This window comes from Balearica regulorum, chromosome 25 (assembly GCF_011004875.1).
Source record: "Balearica regulorum gibbericeps isolate bBalReg1 chromosome 25, bBalReg1.pri, whole genome shotgun sequence".
Lineage (NCBI taxonomy): Eukaryota > Metazoa > Chordata > Aves > Gruiformes > Gruidae > Balearica > Balearica regulorum.
This window is the reverse complement of record NC_046208.1, coordinates 4897794-4907874: the sequence shown is the minus strand read 5'-3', so window position 1 is coordinate 4907874 and position 10081 is coordinate 4897794. Positions and strand designations below refer to the sequence as shown.

At 51.9% G+C, this 10081-nt stretch overlaps 1 protein-coding gene across 1 annotated transcript in view; it reads left to right on the top strand.

The window, feature by feature from the left end:
• The window catches only part of UQCC2 (ubiquinol-cytochrome c reductase complex assembly factor 2), a 92213-nt gene that overhangs the window by 31840 nt on the left and 50292 nt on the right, over nucleotides 1-10081 (top strand). The window lies entirely within an intron of this gene.

Here is a 10081-nt window from a genome sequence, read left to right as displayed (position 1 = left end):
TGGATCCCGTCAGGGATGGATGGGGCACAGCCAGCCCCGGGGCTCGCTGTCTCCCAGGGAGCTGCTGGTGAGCGTTTCCCACCCGAGCCTCCTCCCCATCCCAGCAAGTGGGACGCTGGTCTGGGTTGCAGCTTTGCAAGGATTGTCAGGGTTTAGGAAGGGTCCTTAGCCACGGCTCTAAAACCGGCCTGACAAAGCGCCACTGCTTGCTGGAGAAGCAGAGCCCGAGTGCCGTGGGGGAGGGAAGGTAAAGCTTCAGCAATGCTGATGTCCTGGTGGATCCCTCCAGAGACAGTGCAGAGACCAGCACCAGCCTGTAGCCATGCTTGGAGAGCAAGTGGGATGGAAAGAAGCTTCTCCCAGTCTCTTAACAGTCAGTTTGGGGTGCAGGATCCCACCCCAGCACACTCGAAACCGTGAAACCCTTCTCAGCAGGGTCAGTGCCAGCTTGGAGCACCAACGCTCCATCCCAAGCTCTTTCCCCATTTTTTCCTTCTTGGGTCATGGGTTCTCCTTCTCCAGGAGACCTGCCTAAGGCGCCTTAGCGAAGCTCTTCCATTAATCTCTGACATCTGGTGGCGTTAATGGCCCTGATCTGTTAATGCGGTAAGCTGTTAGCCTCTTTCCCACTGCTGCCCTCTGCCAAGACAAGGGGGGATGGAAAAAGTCAATGCTGTCTTGCTGGATGAATGAGGTCTTCTGCAAGACTGGAGTGTCTCAGAGCTAGAGGGCAGGAGCGGAAGGCTAAGGGGCGTGGGTGGGATGAATGGTGTCCTAATCGCTGACCTGTTGATCCATCTGCACAGGTCCAAGAGGAGCAGAACTAGGACGTGGCAAGAGTAAGTGGGTCACATCAGCCTCAGGCGCCTTGGGACAAGGATGCGATGTCCATGCCTCTCAGAAGTATCTCACCGCGTGTCCATGAAACCACCAGTCATGAAATTCCCAGTCTAGGTCTTCCTCGAGGGAAAGAGTTTCTTGTGGAGAAGTCCCATGGCCTTACTTCTCATAAAGCTTTCCCTGGAGGAATTTCATGCCTCTCCTGGCTGTAGTCATGCTTTTGGATGTACAAAAGTTGGGCATGTTTTTTGCAGAATTAGTTAAAGGAGAACCCAGAAATGCTAATACACATAACCATGTGTGCATCTCAATTCCAGCGTGTCCTGCCAAACTTCCATGGTAGAAAGCAACTCTTTTCAGTTAAAAGATTTAACTATGATGGTCCACCTTCAAAAGTCTTGCACCTTGCTGTCAGTGCCAGCAGCAGCTGAGAGCTCTGGTGCTTCTCTGAGGTTTTGTACATGGACACGGTTATCTCATGGGAAAGTTAACTTTCATCTCCCAGAAAGTAATTTTCATCTCCCATCTCTGTGAGACTTTCTGCCACATCTTTGCCGTGTCCCGTCTTCTCCTAAAGAGTAAAGAGTTGTACAAATGAAGCCCAGCTATGGGGAGAAGAGGTGAAACGACAGTCTGTTTGGGCTGTGGGGAAAGCATCAGCACGACTTTTTGTACAGAGATTTTTTTCCTTGCTCAGCACAGACCCTCTCCACTCCGCCTTTCAGCTAAGCCATGGCGCAACTTTGCCTTCATGCATGGTGCCCAGAAACCTTTCATACAGAGGATTGCAACAACCAGACCAAGAGGACTTGGACCTTCAACGAGCTCTGGACCGGGACCCTTCCCCTTTCCGGGAGCTGAATATGGAGCAGGTAAGCCTGCGTCGCCTCTGTCGAGCGAACAGGGGTCTGTCCCTTCCCAGCTGTCCTCGTGGCCTCGGCTTTCTCTCCCTGCGAGCTGAGGTCGATGTTTCGGTCGACACCTCGAGGCTGGTGGATTTAGAGCTCTCCGCAGGTCAGCCATGGCCGGAGCAATGCCGAAGGCCTCGAATAAACTCAGCGTAGGGAAATGACACCGGAGAGGATAGCTGGTTCCTCCGGGACGCGTCCTGAATGCAACCTCGGTTCCCTCTGCGCCTCTGCCGCCGAAATGGAAAGTGATGGCTTTAATTTGGGTTCTCTTAGCAGGGAAACCTTACGGCTGTCTCCCAGAGAGCTCTCAATTGTTTTCTGTGCTGACTCAATGACAAAGAAGGCAATAGCAAAATTCAGGCCCCGTTTAATGCGAGAGGAGAGGCTTGCTTTCATTGTGTCTGTCCTTAAGAAAAGAAAGGGGTTTCTTCCTTCTTGCAGGTTTTTTCTGCTTTGCTAAGCTCTTTGAGATGAGATTGTCTCTTATTCATTGTTTGTCAGCACATTGCGTGACGGAGCCCTGAGCTGCTCTGGGCTTTCATGTCCTGTGTAAAGCAAGAAATGATAATTATAATCAAATAACTGACTTGCACTGAGCTGATACGGTTGGTTCACCAGGCTCGAGCGACAGGCAGAGCAAACCACGCGGATGTGCCGGGGGAGGTGGGTTTCCCGGAGCGGTGGCAGCTGGGAGCCCTTTGCGGTGCTCTCCCCATCCTTCGTTGCTGCTGGGGCAAAGGCACAGGAGCGACCTGCTGCAGGGCAGGCGGGGAATGACTTGCAGACCAAGGCGTAGAGAAATGCAAAAGCAATAGAAATCAGTCATGAAGCAAACATCGGTGCTTAAATTCTGGTGGTGGGCTAGCGTGCAGGATCTCAAACCTTGGCCACGAGCACCAACGCCGAGTGCAAAACAGTGCCGAGCTCGCTTTTGTGCTTTTGGCTGGTTTTGTACTGTGCTGCCCTGAATCTCCCTTCCGGAGGGGCTCGTTCCTCGTTCCATTTACCTGACAGGCAGGTAAATGCTGCGGTGCCTCCTGGTACCCCCCGCTGCCCTGGAAAGACCCCGTTTCCCCATATCAGATAGCATCCACGCGTGGCCGCTGCGCTGAGCTGCTTACGCTGGGCTTGTGAGCTCCCTCGCCAGGAAAGGGGTTAAAGCAAGATAAAGCCGGAGCGTTATAGAGACCATATGGAGGGGAAGAAAACCCTTTATCCTGTAATTGGATTCATTCCCAGTGGCTCCCGGCGGAGGTGAGGCTGAGTGGAGCTGACAGGTCGTGATGGGCGAGGTGCTGCCAGCCGACCCGTCCAAAGCAGGATGTGTGTGCACAAACTTGTAGATCAATCCATTAGAGTGGATCAAATAGATTTAAATGTGTGGCAGGGAGAAGGAGGACACAGATGTATTTACAATTTGGTTCGGTGGGCCGTTCCTCCCCCAGCAGGGATTAACTTGGCCGTGGCCGGCAGTTCCGAGGCGGCAGCCGTGCCCTCTGCCGGTAGCCGCGACGCCGGGGCCGGCTGCCTGCCGCCTCTCCGGGCTTGCACGGTTACATCCACCCAGGACAAGGATCTGGTGGTGCGGAGGGAGGTTCTTTGTATCATGCCCTGGCTGCTTTCCCCCAAAATAAATGTGCACAGAAGCCTGTCTCCTGCCTTGCTCGCAGCCCCCAAAGGGCTGCTGCACCCACGGGTTTTGGCAGGAGGAACCCCAGCTCCTGTTTCCGTGCAGGTCCCCATCACCGCTCCGTCTCCGGGCTCCGCACCAGCACAGCCTCGCAGGGGGTGGAGGCACCAGAGCCAGAAGGCAGCTGGGAAGTGGGGAGAGCTTCACCACTGCCAACCGCATCTCGTGTGCGTGGCATTCGCAAGCAAGCAGGGCCCTGTCACCTCCTAGGCTTTTCCTCCTGCTGCTGATCCAGGTAACATCCCTGCAAGCGCCGTAGGATTTCCTTGGAGAGACAGAAAGTCTTTGGGACCTGTCATTTTCTTGCCAAGGAGCTGAGCAATCCCGGCTCAGCTGTGAACCTGCACCACGCCGTGTGGTGCTGTCAACACTTTTAACTAAGTGATAAACCGGGGCTGTAGCAGAGTAGGCAGGTTTGCAAGACAGTCTCACCGGCCACACAGCACCACGGGATGAGCAGCCAGCACAGCCCCGCGAATCCAAGCTGCACCAGCGCATTTCTCTGTAAGTTGGCAGCCGTGCAAGGGAGCAAGCCGTCCTTTGATGAGGGTGATGGCCAATGCAAGGGAGAAGATGCTGTCTGCTCCTGTGAGATCCTCCTGTTTCGCAAACTGCAGTCAGTCCCTTGCTGGATTTTATTCTGGTTTATGGGCTGTTGGAGCCAGGTGGGTGTTAGGCAGGAGTTAACAGGGAGAACTGGGAATCAGGTATCTATGTCCAGCTCTTCTCTCCAAGCTCTGCTTTGCCCAACTAGTGGCAGGTGCTTAACTGCAAAGTCAGAAAGGCAAAAGAAAGGCTCTCATTTAATTCCAGAGGGATGCAAGAGCATAGCACGACCACTTTTGTTCTGCAGTGTCCAGCAGCACCTGCTTTGAGAACGGCTGAGCAGTCAGAAAAGGGGGTTTAGGCAAATAGAAATAATCCAGCTCTTTTATTTTTCATTTGTAAACCTCATTTGAAGTTGAACCCTGTTATTCCTGAGGGTCTTATTGTGGATGTTCGTAGCCCTCTGCAGCAATGCTTTATACATGCTGTTTCGTTTTGTCATAACTGGGTCATTTTTTTTTTTCATTTCTAGTGCAGAACCCTTGGTTTTCTCTGTGGAAGCCTGGAGACTGCTGTGACACGGCCAGCTGGGTTATAATCTTTTGGGAAAGAGTACAGAGGAAATTTGGGGTTCGTTTGCTTGTTTTCTGCTTTCCAGCAGGCCCTGGCTGGGCTGGCTCCTTGCTCCAATGTCCCTATAGACCACGAAAGCCAACCCGGTGTTCTAGGTCCCAGAAGAGCCACATCCTGGTGGTACTTTGGGTGTCCCAGGGAGAATCCCTCATGTCACTGCCCTGGCCATGTTCTCAGCCAGCTGAAGAGCCCCATCCCCTGCCTTTTGCCCCATTTTGAGATCCCTGTTCCTCTCGGTGGCGGCTGGGTGTCCTGCATTGGAATTAATTTTTGTCCTCTTCTTGCTGTCCCTGCTTTAAAGCCTTCTAGGGATTTGCTCCAGACCAAACGTGTCCTTTTCTCTCCCTTTGCCCTTCATCCTGTAATTGGATTCATTTCTTCCATCCAGCCCATCCTGGGCTTCTCCCCATCCCTTTACGTAACGATGCTGTCTCTGGGCCGTGCCAAGTCCCGGCACTTGGGGCTTGACCTGCAGCCAGTGAAACCAGCGGCGGGGTCTGCACCGATTCCTGTGCACATTGAACCCCACATTGGTACAACCACCCTTTCCTTTTGCAGCTCCTACTCCCTTCCCATTTGCTGCCTCTTTTTCCTTTCCACGTGCGATGTGTGCTCCCTCCAGCCTCTGCGCTGCTCGTGCGGTAGTTGTGTCTCTGCACAAACCTCCTGAGCACACGGTCCTGCCCAGGAGCTCCTGCACCCCACACGGCACGAGAGGAGAGGTAAATGCAACAGCCCCGCACAGATGAGCAAAGCAATGGCAGGATTGTCTGGAAAAATGATTTTTTCCCACTCCTTTCATAAATATTTATTTTCCTTAATTCCCAATCTTTATTGTTTACTCTCTAAAGCCTTTGTGCTTGAGAGGCTTTCACCAAGGTTGCTATTCATCACCTAAGCAAGATATCCATGGATTAAATTTACCAAGTTTGATTCCCGAGACTTGGCTAGACAGGCCCAAACATCTTTGCAGGTCTTTCTGCTGTTGTCTGAGTTTTCCATTGGGTTTTCCCGGCCTCGCATCCTGGCTGGGATGGATGTGCTGCTGTGTTTCGCTGATCACCAGGTTTCTCCCACGAGAAACACTCGCCAGTGAGCGCGTTGACTTGCCACGCGTGCTGTCTCTTTTTCACCCTGAAGGCATCTGACCCTGTTTCCTTGTTGCCTCGCTGAATGAATTGGTGCCTTGAAAGTCTGAAAGGAGATAAAGCAGCATCAAACTCTTCTCCCCTGTTGCAGATAAACTGCTATTAACTGCTGAAGGTTTCTGGAATGAGAATGGCAATTCTCCATTGAAAGCGCTGATAAATCCTGGGCATCCGGCATAATCCAGTCCACTGCATCAGGAAATCTACTGGGAGCTGGCAGCACTGAGCACAGCAATGCCTTTTCATGCTACAGTTCTCCCATGGACGGATAATCTCCATGGACAACAACTGCAAATGCTGGAGGTTGGATCCTGCCTGCTCCCACCTCCCCTTTCCTTCTCAGCTGCCTTCTGCTGCGAGACAGGGCTACCTGCAAACTTCATCTGCCACGGTGACCGCGGGACTGAGGTTTGCATCCCGTGTGCGAGCAGGAATGTCGTACATCATCCTCCTGCTGATTTGATGGTGCAAGTGGCCCTGCAAAGCAGCGATTTAATGCACTTCTCGGTGCCTTAGCGTTTTGTCTTGCTATGCTTAACCTGATATATTGTTGTTTGATACCGGAACAGCAGGGGGGGTAAAAGGAGGTAATAAGAAAATAAAAGGTCAGTGGGTGCCTGGTGTGTGTAAAGACTAAATTGCTCTTTCATCAAATCGAATAAATATTCCCAGTGAGTGGGGTAGGGAGCTCCTTTTCTGAACTGCTAAGTGATTTCCCTGCCTCAGAGCCTCAGCCCAGCACCTGGATTATCAGATGCAGGCAGGGTCCCACCGCGGGCGCAGCACCTTGCCTGCCCCGGGGTCCCGGCCAGCCCAGCGTCTGCAGCATCCCGGGGCGCGAAGGGAGAGCAGCCATCCCTCACCGCGCTTGGAACCGTGTTTTTCTACCAGTCCTAAAAATATTCCTGAGCCTTCAAGTGAAAACCGGTGGTTTGGATTTGAAAACCAAAATGGAAACAGATGAGATGCATCCCATCTTGTTTTCTCACCTCCTCTCCTTTCTCTCTTCACTTGTTCCAGATCGGGAAGAGAATGGCAAAGGAGTGACCAAAAATGAAGAAAAAAACAAAGCAAGGGAACATTTTTCTCTTGTTTATTTTTTCCTTATTTGAGAGATTATAAGGTTTTTATAAGGACAGAAATAGTTTTTTTTATGAAAAAGGGATTTTTAAAATTTTTATTTAATTCTGACAGAAGACAATTGTTACAGGATAGGCCACTGTGGCCAGTGCTTGTCTCCACCACCACCGGCAGAGAAGCTAAATCCATCCAGGCTATGACCAGAAACACGTGCTTTCCTCTTTCTTTTGTCTTTCCATGCAGAAGCTGATGCAGCACGTAGAATTTCCAGGTGTCCCCAATTTTGGGGTGTCCAGGTGACCTCAGGCCTGGTTTCCAGAGAGGCTTTGGCATTATGGGGTGCAGCGCTCGTGTGTCAGGCTCTAAACGCCCGCGGGAGGCTCTTACAGGTGCCTTGCAGACCCAGAGGAGCTCGGTGAGTTGCTGAGGGTGTAAATCATCACGACCCCACCGGAGATGGGTCTGCTGCAAAGGTGCTGCTCCACCTGGGGTCACTTGGGGACGTCGGCGATGAACTACAGAGCATTGCATTTGCAGGTAAAACCGAGACCACTGCCTCTGAAAGGCGAGCGGTAGGATGCTCCCTACCCTCTGCTGCACGTCCGAACCTTCGCCTCCTTCCCCGCGTCTGACCTCCACCTTCTCCAGAGCTCACTGCCGTCAGCAAGAGCCTCCGGTCTCTGGGCTGGCCGTAGGAACCAGGCAGGGCGGGAGGAGAGGGAAACAACGCGAGACAAATTCCCCATTAATCTCAGAGATCATTATTCGCTGCTAGAACCAGGAGGGTGAACTGTTTTAGGGAGTCAGCAGGAGTTAAATCCTTCCTATTGATTCTCGCGCAGCCGTGCATTACACCGCCGAGCAGTGGGGAGGAATTGAAGTGGGCGCCGGGCAGGCGTGGGGACGGGAGGGGCAAGTCTGCACCCTTAAAATATTTATGCTGCAAATTAACACGTGTTTGAAGCCTGTGATTCTTCAAATGTTTATCTAGCGTTAATATTTTGAAAACGGCATTAAAATTTGCCACTGGTGCTTTATTCGTTAGGAGCGTTCGGCAGCCACAGACAGCAGCGCCTGCTAAATCTGTAATGCGTCCATGCGGAGACGGCAGCTGAGGACGGTGCCTGGGCTGTGAGAAAGAGCTTTCTGCTCCTACCTCCGAGCCGGGAGCCCAAAATGGATGGCTTACCCACGCCGACTTCAGCTGTGTGACTGCAGACGTTCGATTCAGCAGAGCACGCTCCGGGTTTTTGACCCATCTGACTCCAAGCAAAGATAATTTAGCGCGAGCAGGGTGAGACAGATATTCCCGTGAGCACTGGGGAGGGGAACTGGGGCTGGGGGACCCAGCTTTTCCAAGTCTGATGGCTGGAGAGGCTGCGAGAGCAAACTGGACGTGCACAAAGCCGTGTCCTCCCTTCTCGTATGTGCCAGCCCCATCCAGGGAGGCTGTTGGGGGAAGAGAGGGTGACTTGGCCCACGGTGGCTGTCAGGACTAGTGCTGCGGCCCTGACGCTCACCCCGAAATTGGAAGCTTTGCTGGGGGACACCCCAACGGCTGACCAAGCGTCAGGCAGGGCGGCAGTGTGGGATTTCGGTCCTTCACACTCTCCCCGCACACTGCGTTAGCCTAGGGCTGAAATTCAGCTTCAGACTCGCGTTGGCTTCTATCTCCTGTTTTTATATGCAACCCACTTGCCAAAATACCCCGAGCACAGAGCGACTTGGAGGGAAAAGTACAGGACATGGAGACAAATGCTCAGCGTCGCTGGCACAGGGAGCTCATTTTCCCTTGATTCCTTGACATTGCAATTGATGCATGGCTTAATGGACTTCCCTGCTACTGCCAGTTTCCTGTTAAAATTACTCCCAATTACGGTGAACATTTAACTTTAGGCACAAGCAGAACTGCAAGCAACTCCATTTTGTACATCATATTTTTGTTAAGCTTCTAACCTCTGCTGCAATTTTTGCTTCATAAAACAAGGAGAGTTTCAGGGGGCCTGCAGACTGCCAACGGTTACAGGGACTGCAGCAGGACAGACTTTTTTGCATTATAACGCTAGGGAGTAAGATTTCCAGCTATGATTCTTATTTTCATTTATCCTCATTTTGCATTGGTAATGGGGACATGCTAAAAGCTGCTTTTACGGACTGGGCAAGCCTAGAGCAGAAACGGTGCCTGTTGCTCCCACCTACTCTGGTGCTTCTGCTGAAGAAGTCAGGGAGTCAGGTCCCTTATTTTCAATTCTCTGTTTCTCTTCCTTTTCAAGTCCTCTTATATAATTAAGAGGTGAACCTGGCAGACAGCATCCAGCTAATAGAGATATGATTAATTTTCATTTTCCCTTTTGATTGTAAAGGTTGTCCTTTCCAATGCAAAAAGCTTCATCGCAGATGGATGGGAAACCTGCCAGCCAGCCACATTTTTGAGGTAAAAGGGGACAAGACATGGGAAAGTTTAGCGCTTTGAAAAAGTGACCTTTCTTGGTAATTAATTTGTCACTTCCCAACACCATCTGCTGACTCGTCAGCTGCATCCATCATAACCATGCAAAAAATACTGGAAAAGTCAATTAAAATGAGAATCGGTGTCAAACGGGCTTTGCGCAGATTCTTCAGCAAAGGGAGGGGCGGGGGGGAAAAATAACCTGACGTGTAACGTCCTTTTCATCACCACACACACGTGTGGTCCCAAGGAGAAAAACTATGTTGACCTTTCTGGAGGTTTTATAGCTGGGACCACTTCACTGCCTGGTGATAAGCCGCAGCAAATGCGCAGGGATCTGGGAAACATCTCCGTGCCTGCCGCGGGTTTTTAGGGAGGGGTTTGGCCCAAATCGAGCGTTATTGACTGCAGCGACAGCAGCGCGTCCCTTGCGAGGACCGACGCGCAGCGCAGTGTGTACACGCCGTATTGACTAGCTGTGATGGAGGCAGGTGAGAAAAGGCATTTTATGGGCTTGGGCAATAGCTCTTCTCCTCTTGTCTCCAGCAAACACTGCCAGTGCTCAGCTTTCAACCAGCCAGGCAGGAATGCACAGCCCTGCTGTAACACCCCGTAAAGCCATTTGATGCAGGAGGGTTTCATGGCTTCCCCAACTCATTTTTCCCTCTTTCATCTCCCCTGGTTGCTCTCAGGTTTCCTCGTGTGTAGCCCATCCGTGAGAAGCACCAGGAGGTTTCTGGCCGGATCCCAAAGGCTCCAGCATCAGCGCCGGTCTGATGCTCTC